The sequence below is a fragment of the Sceloporus undulatus genome, chromosome 7, assembly GCF_019175285.1.
Source record: "Sceloporus undulatus isolate JIND9_A2432 ecotype Alabama chromosome 7, SceUnd_v1.1, whole genome shotgun sequence".
Taxonomy (NCBI): Eukaryota; Metazoa; Chordata; class Lepidosauria; order Squamata; family Phrynosomatidae; genus Sceloporus; species Sceloporus undulatus.
In genome coordinates this window covers 10042357-10057156 of record NC_056528.1, presented here as the reverse complement: position 1 = coordinate 10057156, position 14800 = coordinate 10042357, and positions in this window count along the sequence as shown.

The following is a 14800-nucleotide window of genomic DNA, read 5'->3' as shown; positions in this document are numbered from 1 at the left end:
AAAGCTGCTTCGGGTCTCTTTGGAGGTATGCTCTTTAAATGATGCATGCATCCTAAGAATCCGGAAGCTGCACCAAAGCTGCACTCCAGTGCTTAGGAATGGAGTGTGGCTTTGGCGCAACCTCCGGACTCTTAGGACCCATGCATCATTTAAATAGCATACCTCCAAAGAGATCCGAAGCAGCTTTATTTTGGCAGTCTTTAACAGGCCAAAGTTACTTCTAAAAGTAATTTGTTGCAACTGCAGGCCCTTGGGGAAGTTTCAAGATCCAAGGAAATGGATAGGTATGAATTCAATGATGAGCATCCAAAGGAGGAAACCCATAGAAACAATGGTGTTTATAGGCATGGTATATGCTTTGGGGACTAGTTAATGGACCGATTCCCATCTTGAGTCATTTGGATAGATAGTGAGGGCCTCGGTCACACTACTGATAAAGTTCCACAGACAGCTATGAAACCATAGTAAACCATAGTCCCCAACTTGCCTTTCCACCGAGCCGATGTCTATTTCAATAACCTCCCTGGAGCCTTTTGCACAGGGAAGTTGTCTCAGTCAAAACACAATACAGTGAAATAAATATTTCATCCCTCTGCTGAGGCTGACAGGCAGTTTATTGATCTGGCGAGAAGCGGATGAACAGTCGCTCCATCCGTCACTCACAGACCAGCAAAACACTCCAGTCAAGGTAACGTCGGCGTGTAACTCTCCACTAAATAATTGCCCAGGACAATTATTGCACATTTAGTACGACGAGGTTCTATATTCCAAGTGGGATCTGTCATCTGGATACTTATTACATTTAATCTTATTAAACGTGTCCAACTTGTGAGGTCAGGATGAGGGCTATGAAGATCCATCATACTAGTTATCAATGGATCATAGAATCACAGTGTTGGAAAGGACCAGAAGACATAGCTAAGGAAACCCAGACGAGACCAACCTCTGTTTAAAGACCTCCAAGGAAGGAGGGTCCACCGCCCTCCGACGCAAAATCCATTTCCACTGTTGAACATCTCTGACTGTCAAGAAGTTCTTCCTAATGTTGAGTTGGTATCTCTTCCCTTAGAAATTCAGTCCGTTAGTTCATGTTCTGCTCTCTGGAGCAGCAAAAAACAAGCTCCCTCCATCTTCTACATGACTTCCCTTCAGATATTTAAAGGTTACTCGGCCGTGTCACCTCTCCGTCTTCTCTTCTCCGAGCAAAACAGACCCAGATCTCTAAGCTACTCCTCATAAACCTTGGTTTCCTGACCTTTGGCCATCTTGGTCCTCCTCATCTCACCCTCTTCCAGATTCTTTTTGTGTGCCTTCCAAGCACTTCTTGCAGTGACCCTATCATGGGTACTATAATCTTCCATTACAGTTTCCAAATATGCCTGTTGTTGTTTTTGTTGTTGTTGTTGATGATGATGATGTGCGCCTTCGAGTTGTGTCCAATGTATGGAGATCCTAAGGCGAAGCTATTACAGGGATTTCTTGGCAAGGTTCCTTATGTAGAGGAGGTTTGCCATTGCCTTCCTCTGAGGCTTAGAGAGTGTGACTTATCGCCCAAGCTCACCCAATGGGTTTCTGCTCCTGAGTAAGGGTTCTCTCCAAGTCCTAGTTCAACATTCAGACCACTACACTATGATGCCCCACTCAATATGCAACAAATGATGGCCTTTGTGTCTCCTTGGTGTCCTCCAAATCCCAGCCGAGGTCAGGTTCCAACCTACTGAAGTTCAGGATTTGGATGGTGAAAGAGCCATCATCTGGATCCAGAAGCCATTCTATATCTGACTCCTCTGCATTGGCCTCCTCAAACTTTAACAGGATGAATTGGGAGACCATCCCTCAAAACGGTAGCCCTGAATGCTAGACTAAGTAGACCTTTGGTCTGATGGAGCCTTGCTCTTCTTAGGTGCGATTCCACCAAGATTCCTCTTGTTTGCTGTTTTACCTTGTGAACTGCTCCCATTAAAGCATTGCACAAAAATAATTCCAATCCAAATCTTACACACACGCAAAAGTACACGTTGATTTGTACTTTTGGCGGAGGCTGGTGGTTCCCATGTTCAGTGGGGCAATGAATCTGCTCCAGATTTCTCCAAGCCTGGAAGCTGTCATCCAAGGTGTTTAACCTATTTTAAGTCCTTTCTAATCTGATCCAAAATGCAGAGCATAGTCGCTGCTGCATTTGCACCGCCGATGTCACTGGCGTCATTTCATATCTCTGTCTCTCTCCTGCTCTGCACAAGTCTATTATCAAAGCGCAGTTGGGAGGGAAGATCCAGATGAACTGAAACTGCTAACAACTCCAGCAAATGGCAACTCCGTCAGTCCTGGGCATCGTTCCTAATTAAAATTGTAGCGTTAAACTCGAGGCAATTGATACTCAAAGCCAGCCTGGCTGAATCCAAGGAGAAATCAAGCAAAGGGACCAAGAAAATGCACAAAATTGCAGAATTACACAATTGGAAAGGGTCCCAAGCACCAACTAGTCTGTACCACTGAACCCCAAGAAGTGTTTATTCTAATCTGTGTCTAAAGCCTCCGTTTCAAGCCGCATCTACACTACACAACTGATGCAGTTTGACACCTGCCATGGTGAAATGCTATGGAAATCTGGGATTTGTAGTTTTGCAAGACATTTAGCCTTCTTTCTCAAAGAGCTCTGGTGCCGCAACAAATGGAAAAAACCCAGGATTCTATAGGATGGAGTTAAAGCAGTGCCAAACTGCTTTAATTCTGCCGTGTGGCAGTGTCCAAAGAAGAGTTGGGCACCTTCCAAGGGCATCTAGTCCATGGTCAATCACCTCTCAACTTGGGGAAGTTGTTTCCAATATTTAATCCTTTTTTGCAATTTTAATCCATTGGTTTGGACCAAAGCAACAGAAAACAAGCTTGTTCCACCTTATTTACTTGATTTACTAGATCCTTGAGCATGACTCCAGTTACCTCCAGACTAAACATACGCAGCTCCTTCGGCCATTCCTCAAAGGGCTCCATCTCCGGATCTTTCGCCATGTTGACGTTCATATGCAGAACTTGCACGCTGTGGTCACCACCATCTTGGCGGCAAAACACCCAAGGAACGCAAGATGGCGGCCCCAAGAGTGTAGACACTCTAGGAAGGAGTTTGTCGGTTCCTTGGAGACTGCAACTTCCATGATATGGTTAAATGTCCTGGGTTCCCAGAAACAAGAGCTGTGTTTTTTCTATCAAGGTAAAAAAGAAGTTGGGAAAAGATGGAATCACTTAATCTGAGGCCTTTGGTAGCGCCGCGTGAGGGGTGCTAATCCTTTCCCCACTTCCAAGGAAAGTCTTTCAGCTTGAAAAGAGCAGATACCTTTGAAGCGAAATGGCGGAGGCATCTCAGCAGCCATCCCCCGGCATGAATCTAATGTAACATTTTGCTAATGCCGCATAAAGCTTCCCTGGGATATTGGCTTGTAATGTCGATGTGCTGCATTAATGCGACAAGCGCAGATGCAGAGGACTGGGGAGAAAGCCACTTGTTGTTTCCTGGTTAATCCCAGCCAACAGCTCCCCTGCCCACATGCAGAGTTCAGGGCGGATTGACAGGGTCGCTCCTGAACCAGCACGGACCCATCATGAACCAGCACGGACCCATCCTGGAGCCAGGGACCTTCATGCCCAACACTTAAACATCTTCTCCAGTCCAGGGTCACCATCACCATTCTGGAGCTTATAGTTCTGCACAGCATTAAGAGAAAATGAAGGTCTCCAGGATTTATTCCAACTCAGATGATCCAGAAACCTCTTACTCTCTTACTTTGACCAAAGTTGCAAGGCCCTGTTGACTTCTCCCTCTTGGCACCATGTCCACAGTTGTTGTTCTTGGTGGTGATGTGTGCCTTCAACTCACTTTGGACTTATGGCAAACCCCCCAACTATCATGGGGTTTTCTTGTCAAGATTTTTCCAGAGGCTGAGAGAGCATGACTTGCCAAAGGTCACCCAGTGAGTTTCATGGCCCAGCTGGAGTTCAGAACCTGGTCTCCAAAGTCGTAATCTAACGTTCAAACTTCTTCACGATAGGGATATGGATTATGGATTCAAACTACAGGAAAAGAGGTTCCACCGAAACATTAGGAAGAACTAAGTGCTGGAGTCTCCTTCTTTGGAAGTTTTGAAACAGAGGCTGGATGGTCATCCGTCACAAGGAGGGCTTGGATGGTGTCTTCTTGAATGGCAGAATGGGGTTGGATTGGATGGCCCTTGGGGTCCCTTCCAACACTAGGATTCCATTATTTTAAATCTTCAACTATTAGGTCCTTGCATGCCAGGATGAATCGTCTCCATAGTTTTCTCTCCACTGGGTTTTCCTCATATACTGTACATCCTGAAGTCTTCTGGATAATTCTTCTGAGCAGAAATACACGGGGGCTGGAATCATGTCGGTGTCATGTTGAGGATGGAACAAGCTTGTTTTCTGCTGCTCTGGAGACTAGGATACGAAGCAATGGAGGCAAACTACAGGAAAAGAGATTCCACCTAAACATTAGGATGGCGGAGTCTCCTTCTTTGGAGGTTTCGGAGCAGCTTTGATTCTGCTTCTCCAGAGACTAGGACCTGGGGCAATGGATTCAAGCTACATGAGAAGAGGTTCCACCTAAACCTTAGGAAGAACTTCCTGATGGTAAGAACTGTTCAACAGTGGAAGACACTGCTTTGGAAGATTGATTTGAAGGTTTTGAAACAGAGTCTGGATGGCCATCTATCAGGGATGCTTTGATGGTTTTGAAACAGAGTCTGGGATGCTTTGATGGTGTCTTCCTGAATGGAAGGGGATGGCCCTTGAGTCTCTTCCGACTCTATGATTCTTCTAAGTAGACCGTTTTAAGAGTGTAACCAAACAGCCCACCTGATCTCTTTCTCTGTGTGCCTCTTTGGTAAGTGGTGTTTTTCTGTGTGTTGAGAGTTTTCCGCCTTTGTCGAGCGGGAGACGTTATAGGAAAGGTTCTAACCTTATAAATAGCTACGGCTGGTGGAATAATATGTCCCCGGGACACGCCGGCGTTGGCTTTCTCCCCGCCTTCCTTCCTTGGTGGCTTGTAGAGAGAACAAATGGAAACTCGAAACAAGTTTCCAATTACCTCTGTGTCCTTTTTGGGCGCCTTTATTGTTGTCACGGCGTGTTTTAAATCAGACCTACTGGGGGGAAAGGAAAAAGGGAAAGGAAAGGTAATGAAATGTGAATGCTCAAATGAAGGCAAGGGAAGGACCTTGGCGTGACAGAGACCGAAACACGTCGTCTGGTGCAATGCTTCTCCATCGGTTCCCTCCTTTGTTGGTGCAAGATGGAGGAAGACACTGCAACAAGACCTCTTCCTCTGTTGTGGTTTTTGTTGTCATTGCGTAGCATCCTTAAGCAACCTGGATGTGCAAAAAAGAAAAGAGTATTTTCTTTTGTGAGTCCCTTTTTGGGAGAAGGGCAGCGTAGAAGTGAAGTAAATAAAATGTAAAGGAAAGGAAAGGATAGGAATTGAAGATGCAAACATAGGCGGCAGCCGGAGCAGTATGATACTTCTTTAACTACCGAAGCTCCACCTATTGAAATGATTTATTCTATTTTATGTTATTTCACTTCTATGCCACCTTTCTCCCAAAAAGGGACCCGAGGCGGCTTACAAGATTAAAACATTTAAACAAATTTTACAATAAAAATATGATGGGATTTGTCATTTGGGAAAGAAGTTGGATTCTCTGCTAACACTCTCAGCTCCAGCAAAAACTTGGGATAGGTTCACCTCACCTTGTTCATGTTGTTGTCGTTGCGTGCCTTCAAGTAGTTTCCGATAGGCAAACCTATCATGGGGTTTGCATGGCAAGGTTTGTTCAAAGGAGGTTTGCCATGGCCTTTCCCCAAGGCTGAGAGAGTGTGACTTGCTTATGGTCATCCAATGGGTTTCTAAGGCTGAGCCAGGAACCTAACCCTGGTCTCCGGAGACACAGTCCAACACTCAAACCACTATGCCTTGCCTTTGGGTCGCCATAAGTTGGAAGTGACTTGAAGGCACACAACAACAAGAACAACAACCACAACCATGAATGTTACAAGCACAAAAGTCTCCTAAGCAGTGAGGCCACTGCTGAAGGTCCTCATGTCAGTGGGATTTAAGGAACTCCCCATTGGGCCACTGTGATATAAAAGGAACTCAAAGTCTTGGTTACTCAAACATATTACTTTGCAATGAACTCCTGTTTCCAGCAGCTGAGGTAGAGGTATCCCATAGTATGAAGTCAAAGGCTTTCATGGCTGGTATCCATAGTATTTTGTGGGGTTTTTGGACGATGTGGCCATGTTCTAGAAGAGTTTGTTCCTGATGTTTTGCCTGCATCTGTGGCTGACATCTTTCTCTGCAGATGCCAGCCACAGATGCATGCAAAACGTCAGAAATAAACTCCTATAGAACATGGCCACAGAGCACGAAAAACCCACTAAAAAACTATCCCATTATATGTAAACCTACTTGTACTTTAGCAACTGAAAAGAAGAGTTTATTGCAAAGCGACTTGTTGCCTCTCGCCAACGGCTTCCGCAGCCTGACCCTAAAAAGAAGCAACATCGCCGAACAGAGACGTTGCAAACATTGCGGCGGTTAATTTCCTCTCTCTTCCCCTCCCTCCTTTCCTCTTTCCCGCGCCGCCTTGTACATGTTCGCTCATGTGCGGATTTTAATTCCACGCAGCCATCTCTGAAGGACATAATTGTCAATTCCAGCATTTTGATTTGAGATATTTAAATGAGGCTGGAGAGAAATTATATTCCATATTGAACGCTTCTTGAGCTTTTTGCTTCATTAACCACGTTCCAAACCGGGGGGGGGGGGGAAACCCAGCGGCAAAGGAAGCCAATACAGCAGGGCTGGCATCGAACAACATGTCCGGTCGCTAGGCCGGCATGCGCCAATGCCCTTGAGCTGCGCCGTCCCAAGACTTTTTGCCGACCGAAGGAAAACACGGCGGCTCCGACATGGAGAGGCCAGCCAGAAGCAGGAATGTGACAAAGGGACAAAGATTGATAGATTTTTTGTGGGTTTTTTGGACTATGTGGCCATGTTCTAATAGAGTTCATTCTTGATGTTTCGCCCACATCTGTGGTTGGCGTCTTCAGAGAAACGTCACCTATAAACTCTACTAGAACATGGCCACAAAAAACTATGGATGCCGGCCATGAAAGCCTTCAAGTTCATGTTGGACATCATAATAATAATAATAATAATAATAATAATAATAATAATAATAATAATAATAAAATAATAATAATAATATATTTATATCCCGTCTCTCTGTGCAGCGCAACCAGTGCAGATTGCAAGTTAAAACAATACAAACCCATATGCCAATATCCCACCCAATTAAATAATACAGAATTAAAACATACTTTAAAATGCAGCAATGGTTATAGCAGAGTTCAGGGGAGAACAAGTTCATGTTACAGTTTAACTATAGCATAGTTATTCAGAAACGACTATAGCAGTGATGGCGAACCTATGGCACGCGTGCCAGAGGTGGCACTCAGAGCCCTCTCTGTGGGCACATGTGCCGTCGTCCCAGCACAGAGTTTGCCAGAGTTTGTTATTAGAAAGCCAGAGGGACATGGCACTTTGGAAAAAATAAGTGGGTTTTGGGTTGCAGTTTGGGCACTCGGCCTCCAAAAGGTTCACCATCACTGGACTATAGTATGGTTATTCCTTGCAGCACCCTTTGCAAAAATGTCTCTTGCGACAGTAAAGTCTTCTCTTTCTGCTACGCAGGGCGACCAGACACGTCCTCCTCTTCCAGGACACGTCCTACATTTCTGTCCAGGAGGAATGTCAAAACACCACCCCTTTGGAGCATGACTAAGAATTTGCATGGGTTTGCACTGATGTGAGTGTTTTGAGCTTTGGTTTGGTTACATCCAACATTTGAATGCCCTGCACTTTGTAGCGCCTTGTCCTCCTTTGCGGTTTGGACATCTGGTCATTTTGCACCGGGGGTTTGCCCTTGCCATTCCCTGAGGCTGAGAGAGTGTGACTTGCCCAAGGTTACCCTGCGTTGGACCAATCCAAGTTTCCAAACACCTTAGAGAAGGGGAGAATTCGGCAACCTCTTTCCTGTCTGCAAATCTCCCCGCTTTCCCAGGGCTTCTTGCTTTTCCGATTTTATCTGACTCGGTGCTGTTTTTATTGCCTACAGTCTCATTCCTGCAAAAGGCAGGCCTGCTGTCCCTGTAATTGCTTGTGTTTCAACACAACGCCAATGCCTTTTAAATGCTAAGAGCCCCTCTGCTGATGGGATTTCAGGCGGCCTGGGTGCCATTTCGCAACCTGAATGGTGGAAGGTTGGCTGCGCATAAACCCTCCCTGGGAGTCTTATGTTAGGCTCCCAACAACTGGTACCCTAGGAACAATTGAAACTGAAAATCCCATCGTCCCCACCCAGCATGGACCTTGACGGGACTTTCATGGTCGAGCTGGAATCCGAACCCTGGTCCCCAGAGTCATAGTTCAGTGCTAAACCACTATGCCACGCTGTACCTACTACTAATAAATAGATGAACTCTTACGTTTTTGTATATGATATTTTCTTTTACTGGGATCCAGAGGTTGCCCTTTCCATGCCCCTAAATCCTCTGCCTTCCTCCCAGGTTTGCCAAATGTCTTGAAAAATCACTGCTCTGCTCCTGCGCATGAAAAGGAAGCTTAATGCAGAGACATCACCAGGTGCACCTTGGTTTTTGTTTTCTGTCTTTGGCAGCCTAGCAGTAAGCATACTCCTTGTCTATTGTTTTCACATCGCTGCACTCTCTCTATCCACAGAGAGCCTCTGGCAAAACTATTTTGCTGGCGCATGGGGCATAAAGCAAGCGGCGTCGCATTTGTCTCGCCGGCAGGGACCAGCTTCTGTCGGCCAGAATGAATCATGCCTCCAGCGCAAAGTCTCTCCATCTTGGACTGACCGTGAAGGATGCCTTATTATGACTTGGGTGGCTCTCTTAGAGCGTCACCTTGCTCCGAAATCCATTCCCTGGCCCTCTGAGACCTCTCCATCCTAGGCTTCCGGACATTTATGGGTCGGCGGTGACATTTCCATTTTAATTTCTTAATTATTATTAGAGAGGGCGACAAGCTGGGGGAGATTTATGAGCCCGCTTTCCAACAGGCTGTTGTGGTCTATTTAAAACCTCCGAGGCCCAAAGAAAATGAAACTTGAAGGGGGGATTTTAACTCTTTTGGAGGAATGGGGGCTATGGTGCGCTGTGTAATTGTAAAGTGGAAGGTACCCCCAAGGGCCATCCATCCCAACCCCTTTCCATGCAGGAAGACACAATCCAAGTCCCCTTGACAGGTGGCCATCCAAAAACCTCCAAAGAAGGAGACCACCATTCTCTGAGAGAGCATCTTTCACTGTAAGACACCTCTTAACATCCAAGGAAGTATATCACTCCATTTGCTTGGGACTTCAGCTCCCATAATTCCCATCTGTTGTCCAAGTTGGCTGGAACCTCTAGGATCTGAAGTCCAAACCAAATGGAGGACCAAAGGTTGGGAGTCACTGGGAGCTGAAGCCCAAACCAAATGGAGGAGTAAAGGTTGGCAACTACTGATCTAGCTCTTAGACCAATGGTTCCCACCTCTGGTTCTCCGGGTGTTTTGGACATCAACTCCCAGAAGACCCCAACCCACTTGGCCAACAGTCAGAACATCTGGGAGCTGAAGTCCAAAACATCTGGAGAATCAATGTTTGGGATCCATTGGCTTTGGCAAAGTTCTGCCAGTGATGTGACATTCAAGCTTGCCTCTTTCCCATCTTAATTCACACGCACAGAGAGAGAAAGAGACATGTTTGGGAAATTGCTAACACTCTTCGTTGACTCACTGTGCCATCATCCCCAACATCTCTGTCCTTCTGAACCCAGAGGGACATTTCAGGGTTGAATGGGTCTCCAGAAACCATCAACCCATGCCCGCCTGTGGCCAACGCAAGTGAAAACAAATGCTCTTCTGCAAACCTGTCTCCGTCTGCATCCAAGCACTGATTTTAAGAACCCAAACTGCATCCGTATGAGTTTGCATTGGCTGACCGTCTGTGTTATTTCATTGCAGGGAACCTGAATCGCTGGGTAATTGCTGCATCTGAGTTTTAATTGAAATGGAACCGTTGGGTTCAAATATAGAAAGTAACCTGGGTCTTATTCTCCGTCTCTCTCTGTCTCTCGCTCGGTGGTTCTTCCTCCCTCCCTGCCTCCCGTCTTCCTTTCCTTTTAAATTAACTTTTCAAAGGAAATGGGCAGACACGATTAATTAAGTACAAAAGCACAGCTTAGCAAGAGGTATTGATGGTTTGCGGGGTTTGTTTGGCACTCTTCGAAATGAAAAAGATGCAAAAGAGCCAGGTTGAATAAGGTGATGCGTGCCTGGAAACTTCAGACTGTTCTTTCTGTAGTTGTTGTTGTCGTTGTTCGATGGTGATGATGACGACGATGACAACAATGATCACCATCATCTTCATCTTTATTTTTTTAAACTAGGTATGCCACAAATAGAGTGACCAGACCTCTGTCCAGGAGGAATTCCAAAATGTCCTCCATTTTGAGCATGACTATGAAGCATGCATTTACATTTATAGGAGCATTTTAGCTCTTCTTTGTCAGGTTCACCATTTTTCTCGAATGCCTTATGTTTTGCGATGCTTTGTCCACCTTTGCGGTTAGGATATCCAGTCAACCTGGCCCACGGACAACAGTTCTTACTAATGCCCACCTCCATCGCTAAGTGCGATACTTAATATATCTTGCCAGGAGAGAAGGCCAAACTGGACAGAGCCTTGGTGTTGGTTTCTGTCATGTCTAGGGATGCTTTATGTCACCGGGAGAGTTCTTGTGCCATGGCGCATGCCATGTTTTCATGCTGAGAAAGATTGTGGCAGGAAAAGAAAGGAAGAGGATGGGGAAGGAAGGCCCAAACTTCTGAATATTGTATATTGGCGTACACTGTAAGATCTTGGCCAACTCCATCTCTTGAATACCATCCATACCTCATGTCAAGAAAGATCGTAGCAGGAAAGGAAAGGAAGGCCCAATCTTGTGAATATTGTATATTGGTGCACATCACTGGATCTTGGCCAACTCCATCCATAGCTCATGCCAAGGAAGATTGTGGCTGGAAAGAAAGAGGAAGGAAGGCCCACTCTTGTGAATATTATATACCAGTATACACCATTAAATTTTGGCCAACTCCATCTCTTGAGTACCCACCCATACCTCTGCCAAGGAAGATTGTGGCAGGAAAGGAAGATGAAAGAAGGCCACTCTTGTGAGTATTTTATACTGGTGTACCCCAATAAATCTTGGCCAACTCCGTCTCTTGAGTACCCATCCATACCTCATGTCAAGGAAGACTGTGTCTGGAAAGGAAGGGGAAGGAAGGCCCATTCTTGTACATATCGGATCGCGATGTACCCACTTGGATCTTGGCTAATCTCTTGACCACCCGTCTGTTCCTCCGGGTCAGATCTACCTGTTGTTGATGCTGTGTGCGCCTGGATAGCAACAGTTGAGTGTTATTAACCGCCGCGCATTTAGAGCAGAATTAACATGCCCACATTAAGGCCAAACGAGCTTTTCATGATTATTGTTATTACGGTAATTAGCTATGATGAATGGCACAGAACGGGGGCAGCAAGAAAGGCTGGAGCGGCCTCCAGAACAAGATAGTGCTGACTCGGTTAAGAGCAATATACGGTAAATCATCAAGAACTGAGTTCTTGATGACGATGCAAAATTAGACCCAAATATTTGAGGAAGAGAGGGAAACATTTGCAAGAAGCAAAGGTATGACTGCATGGCTCTTTCTCCTGAATAGCTGGTCCTTGTGATGTCCAACATCTCTGACTCTTTATCAATAACTGGGTTGAGGATTGCAGAGCCCTCTAGGGCCTCATTCCCACTACTTTTAAAACCTTTTTGCAAATCGATTTGAAGCAATTTAAATGACACTGGTTCACACTTGAACCGAATTGCTAAAGCACTAGACCCATGTATCCCGCATCTTTTTGATGCTGATTTTTTTTCCCGTGGCTTTTTGGATAAATTGATTCCACACAAGTGTGAACCAGATGCAGATCGGAATCGATTTACATTTGCCCTTTGGCCGGCTGGAGCAGGTCCATTTTGAATCGATTCATTTGTCAATGTGAACCAAAAGTGGGTTATTCTATTTTATTTTGCAGCAAGAAAGTGCGATTGGGGCAAATGTAGTGCGAACCACGCTCTGATGTCAAATCAATCCATTGATACAGATTGCAATGCAATTTATTTGTAAGTAGGAATGCGACCTAGATGTTGTTATTGGACTGCCGCTTCAATGAAGGGCAAGGATGCTGGGAGTTGCAGTCCAACCACATTTGAAGGGACATGTGAGTCCAATCCTGCTTTATATACAGGCCTACCATTGTGATGTGGAAGCCTCCCAGCCAGAAGGAATGCAGTCTGATATTGCATTAACTGTCATGGCTCCATGTTAGGGAATCCTGGGATTTGCAGTTTGCTTTGGCACTAGAAAGAGAACGAGAAACAGCTCACAAAACTGCACAAGTTTAAAACAGCCAAGCATCGTTTTGATCTACTGTTAGCCGTTCCTCTGAAAGAGGCGATATATGTAAATATCCAGTCAGGGAAACACAGGAAAAGTAATGCTAATAAATATACAAACGCATTCCATTAGACTCCTTTCCAGCCAATAGATTTTGCAGAGGAGCTGTGAATTTCTCCCAGCACCTTCCCTTCAATGGCATTCAAAGGATGTACATATTAGCATCTTATTGCAATATATATATATATATATATATATATATATATATATGACTTCAAATTTCTTTCTTTCCAGCCTTTTCAGTGGCGGAAATCACTCAAACTGGGAAAGGAAGGGTTTTCCTTGGCAGAGAGGAGTAAAATGGTTCTAGACTCTCGGGACAGCTCCAGGCATGGCATTTTAAGCGCCGGTTTGCCATCTTGCATTCTTAAATGCACATCGTTTTAATGCCCACTCGCTGGGTTTAACGCGAATGCAAATTCAACGTATTCTGACTCCTCAAAGCATCTCGTTTCCATATTTTTGAAGTGGTTCGGTATCTTGACCTTGGCCTAGCAAGTAAATGCGTAAGAGGAGGCTGCTAGAAATGCCACTCTTATGTTTTTGTTCAGCAAATGATTCTCACGCTTTCTGCAAACTCCTTGAGAAACCGTTTCCTTATTCTTTTGCTGTTTGTTCCACATACTGAGCTGTGGCAGTCGAAGTGGTATCAAAGTGTGTTAATTCTGCAGTGTGGAAAGGCAACGGTGTGCTGAACCCATGCCTTATTTTAGAATTTCATTTCAGAATGAAATTAATTTCTGGGGCATTAAACAGCATCTTGGATTTTTGCGGAATTACGCTTGATCATAACAAAGGTACGTTATCTTCTATCCATTGATTTCGGACATTGACTTTGTTTTGTTTGAATGAGAAGTTCACCTTTGTCAAGACATACAATATATTTTGCGAACCTTTGAACCGCAACAGTAACTATTTCCTTGCTAAAAGTAACTTGCTGGGCTGCAAATTGGCCACGCCTGTTAAAAACCCTCCCGGCGACTCGCCCGGACCAGACCTCGCCGCAGGGACCGCGTTTGCCGTGGCACGCTAGACAGCCGACTCTGTGGGAAGCGAAACCACAAATGCCATGGACGGGAAGCAAAAAAGTGGTGTGTTAACATTCAGGAGAGACGCCACAAAGGCACATTGTCAAGCATGCCGCCGACCTGGCAGATGCACACGGCCTCAGCTGAAGCAATTACAGCTCCAAAACCATTTCAGATCCCCAAAAATGTATTGTCTGAGCAGATTTCGCTTCCATTAGAGCCGGCTTGACAGCAAAGGCGCTTGGCAGTGTGTGCTATTGCTTCATTGCTTTTGGGGCGGGAGGTGAGCAGCCAACGAGGCTGAACTCCGTCACGTTTTCCTGGGGGCTAAAGCAACAAATCTAATGGGTTACAGTGGGCTAAACCCCACCTCTGATTCCTACTGAATCAATGGGATTTGCCTATGTGTTGATGGACCATTCAGCAATTTGTTTCAATGGGTATCTTCTAGTTGGGACTAGCCTGCAAAATTCCTGCCAGGGTTGGCTGTTGGGGTCCACACTTCACTGGGGTGCAGAACCGACTATGCATCCTTAGGCTGTGTCTACATGGTAGAAATGATGCAGTTTGACACCACTTTAAGGTGGTGCTGAGAGGAGGGCCTCCTGAAATAGTTTGGTACCTAAACAAGTCATATAAAGCCACAAAACAAGAACCATCTAGTTCAGGGATTCCCAAAGTTTTGTCCTCCAGGTCTTTTGGACTTCAACTCCCAGAAGCCCCAATCACTGTGGTCAAAAGCTAAGAATGCTGGGAATTAAAGTTCAAAACACCTGGAGGACCAAAGTTTGGGAAGCGCTGATCGAGTCCAAGCTCTTGCCATGCAGGAATACCCAACTAAAACACTCCTGAAAGAAGCCCACCCAACTACTCCATTACCTCCCAAGGCAATCTATTCCACTGTGGAACATCCCTTGCCAAGTTTTTCCTAAGGTTTACATAGGATCTCTTTTCTTGCATTTGGAGCCCTCTGGTTTACAATTGGTCTCTGGAGTTGCAGGAAACAAGCTGGCTCCATCTTCTCCATGACATCCCTGCAGATATTTAAAGATGGCTGCATTGTGTCAGAGTCTCACGCTTTGCTTCTCCAAGCTAAATGCACCCACAGCTCCATAAGGTGCTCCTC